This window comes from Corvus cornix, chromosome 1A, assembly GCF_000738735.6.
Source record: "Corvus cornix cornix isolate S_Up_H32 chromosome 1A, ASM73873v5, whole genome shotgun sequence".
Classification (NCBI taxonomy): Eukaryota; Metazoa; Chordata; class Aves; order Passeriformes; family Corvidae; genus Corvus; species Corvus cornix.
In genome coordinates this window covers 3,591,543-3,597,561 of record NC_047057.1, presented here as the reverse complement: position 1 = coordinate 3,597,561, position 6,019 = coordinate 3,591,543, and positions in this window count along the sequence as shown.

The following is a 6,019-nucleotide window of genomic DNA, read 5'->3' as shown; positions in this document are numbered from 1 at the left end:
TCACTCCCAGTTTGTCTGTTTATAGTAAATGAGGTGAAGTTTGGTTCTCAGCATGATGGAGGCAGCAGTGTTGGGCTTCTCCAAGGGCCCTCCCACCCAGCCAACCCACAGGGGCTGGAAGAGACCTTGGGGTTGGATCCTGACCCACACAAATACCCTTTTCTCTGTTCTGCTGGGAAAGGATCATAGCTGCTGGTGGAATAGTTCTAATTTTCCAAAATTAGTCCCATGAGAACATCTGTTGATATTTTCAGATGTACGTTCTATGGATCCTGAGTGCTTTTGAAACAGGTTTTTGGCCTCCCTAGTTCTTTGGGTACTTAAGGTGATGAGATAAAGTAAGACAGCAAAGCAAAAGGGGAGAAGAAGCGAGGAAGACACCTTTTGGCAAAAGTTGCTGGAGTATCCTTTCCACTCTTCCACAAAGAAAGGATTTTTTGAGACATCTGAGCAGCTTCAATGCAAATGACAGAATTACTATGTGAGCTCTGGGACAAAACAGCAGATAAAATTATATATTATATTATATTATATTATATTATATTATGTCATATTAGATTAGATTATATCCCATTACAGTACATTACAGGACATTACATTTTCTTGTATATTATATTGTATTACATGATATTCACTATATAATACTAAAAATACTCTGCTATCTTCCCCTATGTTATGTTTCACTTTGATGTTTCAGTAAAAGATTTCTGTGGCACAAGTCCACTGTTACTCATCCTTTCCCCATCTTTTCCACAGATTGTTTCTCAGTCTGATCCCTGAACTTACATCCAGAAGTTCACAAGGAATGCCAGCCTTTCAGCTCTCTGCCAGGTAAGAGAGGTGAGAAAAGTGATGTGTTTGGAGGAATGGAGTGTACAGGAGGAGAATAGAGAGGATGGGAGCAGGGTTTTTCAATAATCATGGAATCGTTTAGGTTGGAACAGACTTTCAAGGTCATCTAGTCCAACCATTAACCCAGCACTGCCAAGTGGTCCTCAAGTTCCACATCCATGTGTTTTTTGAATACTTCCAGGGAAGGTGATTCCACCACTGCCCTGAGCAGCCTGCTCCAGTGCTTAACACCACTTTTGGTGAAGAAATTTTCCCTAATGTACAACCTAGATCTCCCCTGGTGCAACTGGAGGCCATTTCCTCTCATCCTATTGCTGGTTACCCGGGAGCAGAGATTGACCCTCGCCTGGCTGCACCCTCCTGCCAGGGCTGTAGAGAGTGACAACTTCACCTCTGAGCCTCCTTTTCTCCAGGCTGAGCCCCCCCAGCTCCCTTATGGTGCTCCACACCCTTCCCCTGTTCTGTTCCCTTCTCTGGACATGCTCCAGCACATAAATTTCCTTCTTGTAGTGAGGGGCCCAAAACTGAACGCAGCATTCAAGCTGTGGCCTCACCACTGACAATTCAGGGGGATGGTCACTGCCCTGTCCTTCTGATTCCATTATTTGGTACAATCTGGCAGTATTTAAGCTAATGACCTCATAGTTATCTTGGGAAAACCCTGCATAGGTGGGATCACACCTACGGCTTTTCCAGGGCTGCAAGAGCAGCAGAACAGGGCAGCCAGTCTTTGCTGTGCTGATGGCACCTACTTTACTTGAATTTTGTGTATAAACTGATTTTTGTTCACACATGTGCCCCTAGTTCAGGGTGACAAGTCCTTTCTCAACAGAAACTTAAAGCTGTTCAGGAGTTATCTGTGCCCCTGGACCAGGAAGCGAATCACTGCTGCTCTGAAGAGATTAAAAAGTCCCTTTAGAACAAAAATCATTTTAAAAAACAAGTTTGTAACCCCTTATTTCAGTCCTCTCACAACCACTAAATGTGGCTTAATTTTTTTAAAAAAAGTATCATGATTGGGAAATTAGTGTGACCACTAGATGGCACAAACTGCTCAAATATACTGTTCAAAGGAGCCCCAAAAGCTAAAACCTCTCAAGAAGCTGCAGACAATATACGAGAGGAACAAGAGCTGAGGTTGCCCAGAGCCCTACCATCAGTTTAAGTGAACCTTCCCACAGTTTCATGAGGAGGACAGGATCTCATCAGGATGTTTTGTACTTTGTGTCCATTGTGCTGTTCCTTGAGTTGTCCTCTCATGGCTGGGATCCCTCTGGAAGGAAGTTTTCATGCTCTGTCCATCCTGAACCGCTTGGAATTAGTGCTGTGCAGAGCCTGTCCCTAGAAATAATTAAATTGTGTTAGTTTGGCTTCCACCCGGGGAGAAATGTCTCAATTTCTGTGTCTGATGACATAGCCAGCTTCCTCTTCCCATATTCAATTTCATATCTGGAAATTTCCAGTGATTCAGGTGAGAACAGGGTGTACCTGCAAGACAACAGACTTGGTGTGACTGCCCTGACATTAATCCCATCACCACCAGCCATTCTGGGAAATGATATATAAACATGCAGCAGTCCCCCAGCCACAGTCAGACATGCCCAGCACCAAGGCCCTTTGGCAGAGACTTCAGGCGATATTCATCAGAATAATACCAGATTTGGGGGTTTTGAAATGCTCTTCTGGGCCATGGTGCACACAGCTAATGGCAACAGGGAGATCAGCAGCCACTGGGACCCCAGAAAACACCTTTCTACTCTTCTCTGCCCTCATGGAACCCTAGCAGGGGTGCTGCATCCAGGTTTGGAGTCCTCAACATGACAAAAATGTGGACCTGTTGGAGCAAGTCCAGAGGAGGTCACGAAGATGCTCTGAGGGCTGGAGTGCCTCTGCTATGGAGGCAGGCTGGGAGAGCTGGGGCAGCCTGGAGAAGAAAATGCTCTGGAGACACCTTATTGCAGCCTTTAAGTACTTACAGGAAGCTTATAAAAAAGAGGGAGACTGACCTTTTGCCTGGGCATTTAGTGACAGGACAAGGGGTAACAGTTTTAAACTAAAAGAGGAGAGGTTTGGATTAGATATTAGGAAGAAATCGTTTATGCAGAGGGTGGTGAGGCACTGGAACAGGTTACCCAGAGAAGATGTGGATGCCCCATACCTGGAAGTGAGCAAGCCCAGGCTGGAGCAACCTGGTGGTATCCCTGCTTATGGCAGGGGGCTGGAACGAGATGGTCTTTACTGTCCCCTCCAACCCAAACCATTCTGTGATTCTTTCAGGAACACAGGCACCTCTCATTAGTGTCAGAACTGGGGACCAGCAGGTCCCATCCAGATGTTTCAGAGGAGATTGCTTAGATTAAGACATGAAGGAAGATATGGAATGCAATTCCCTGAAATTCATGGTAATTAATTTTACCTCTGGACATTTATCTATAACTACACCTGTGTAACCCTTTGGGACTCTTGCCAATTTCTTGATCCAATTGCTGGCTTTGAATGCCACTAAATGGTACAGTTTGTTGGTGCTTTGGATAGATTTAGCTGCTGGTTCAGACACTTCTGGTTGGGCATTTAACCCTGCATGAGGTCACCAAGGTGCCCATGTTTGTGTATTAACACAGAGAGACTCCTTGGTATGAGATGATCACTTTCAGGTGAGATGTGTGTGAAAGCACAGCTGTTGGATCATGCCTCTCTCTCTCTGGCTTCTCTGCTCATGCTGGCTGCAGGCATGCCAGGAAATTGAATTTGCTGAGCCCCCATCCAAAGAACAGCTGCTCATCTTGCTAAGTCTGCAAAAAATCAGCATCGAACACGTCTGATGTGAACACACCTGGGTAACTACTTGTCCTGGACTCCAGCAGCACCCCTGGAACAGTGCCTGCCATGTTCACACCCCAAACCAGGAGACTGTGTTCCAGGAGGGCAAAGAGGGGATAATGTGAACAATCAAGACCCCAGGCTCAATGTTCACTCAGCAAGCCTAACTGCATCTGAACCATGTTAAAACACACCTTGGTCTTACCCACGTGCTGTGTCCTTACGTGCCCTTGCTGAGGGGAGAATAAGCAGAACTGCTTTAGGAAGGGCAGTGCTTTTCCCAGCTCTCTCTCTCATGCCCATTGGTTATCCTGTACCTGCTTGAGGATCCTGTTTGGCCTTGAGTATCCTCCTTTCACCAGGTGTGCTTAGGCTCAGCTTTATTGCAGCATCTTTGCAGAGTCTCCCTGTTCTGATACACCCTGGCCATCAGATCCTCACCTGGGCAGTGGGAGAAGCAGAGTGGCCAAATGCTGCAGCGGGTGAGATTTGGAGGGTATTCCAAACACCTTCTGACTGTGCAATGGTTATTTCAAACTGGCAAACAGCTCCCCTTCCTGACCAGAGACTACTGCTACCCCTAGGGTTAGCAGGCTGCTTTTGACTTGCTTTTACAGAAGTGTCTTGATTCTCTTTAGGTTTTCCAGAACAGGAGGGAAATCATGCTATGTGTATTGGCTTAAATGACTGCTTTCAGCATTTCTAAGCATACACTGCAAGACTTTTACACATCTGAGTCCCCAGGGTAGTGAAACATAGACAGAGCAGGCTGAGACCATCCTCATGCCAGTAGTAAGGACACAAGAGGCTGCAGTCCTATTTCCAATGCTGCTTCCAGGCACTTCTCTGTCTGAGCTGGGTGAGACATGCAGGAGCTGAAACTAACTGGAAACAGATTAAAAATACTTAAAACCAATTTTTTTTTGGTGTGTCCTTAAACCAGACCTCAGCCTGAGCTACAGCTTTAAGTCTTCACTGATTCCCAAATGGATGGTTGAGACCTCTTCCACTGCACTTTGAAATGGTGAGAAGCTGAAGAAAATGCCTCAACTGTCTTCTGGCAGGGGTCAAATCAGTAGAGGAACCATTTGAAGTGTCTCTGGGGGCCTGAAGCCTCCTGTCCCAACCTCCCTCCAGCCTTCTGCCAGCATCTTCTCCATCCACATCAGTCTTTCATCATTCCCTGTGGTGCTGCCCAGTTCTGCAGCTCCCACTGAGGATGTGGCCACTACAGTGGCCTTTGTACCTACCAGTGGTCCCAGCAGGAAAAGGACTGGACAGGTTTTTGATTCCTTCCCTCCTGCTGGCAATGTCAGCAGAGGCTCGTGTGTGAACATGGTGTCACCTCAGCCTAAATTTGAGCCATCAGTTTGCTAACAAGGAGCTCCAAAGGTGCTGACCATGACCTTCTCTTCGCTCCATCTCCAGCTGCCCTCTTCCCTTCTGAAAGGGGAGCATCTCAAAAACACATGTGAGATTTGGAGGACACAAAGCTTCAGCAATGCCAGTGAGAGGCATTGAGCCACTCACTGGACTGTTACTGCCATGGATGGGAGATGAACCACAACAGCTCCAATCCCTGGTGACCCAGAGCTGGAAAGGAAAAAGAAAATACAGTGGTTTGAATCATGTCAGGTTTGTGCGTGCAGCAGAGATCATCTGCCAAAACAAAACAAACCAAAACACTCCCCCCCAAAAAACCCACAAAAACAACAACATAAAAAAACAACAAAAAAGAAAACCACCCAAAACCCAACCAAAAAACCAAAACAAACAAAAAAGAGGAAGTTTGGGTCTGCTAGATTTGAGAAGTTACTGCTGGCATAGAAAAACAAAGTAGCAAATACGCCTGATTTGGGGTGAGGTGAGCGCTGCAGATACAGTTCCCGAATGCTTGGGGGTGAGACCTGCTGGGTCGGTGCCAGCTGGCAGTGCCATGCCCCCAGGAACATTCCTGGCAGCTGCCAGGAGGAATCCAGCCTGTCCCACGAGCGTCCACCTTTGCCCGGGGCTGGTCTGGCAGGAGAGACCTCTGCCTCTGGGAAAGGGAGGGAAGAGCAGGAGGTCACCCCAGCTTTGTCCAGCTGAGAAGCACAGTCTGGATGGCAGGAGGGGCGTGGAATTACGTGTCTTGGCCACCTTTTCGGTCGGGGCAGCTGCCAAGGTGAGGGTGAGGAGGGAGCCCTGCCCTGCCCTGCCCTGGGGGCACCTTTCCTAAACCAGCCAGGGCTCTCCAGATGGAGAGTAAGAGAAGCTTTCCCCTCACAGAGGGTGGAACCAGAGGGTTTTACCACCCCTTGGGAAAGCCCCAACCTTGAAGCACCTCCTGGGCTCCCTAAGGGCGTGG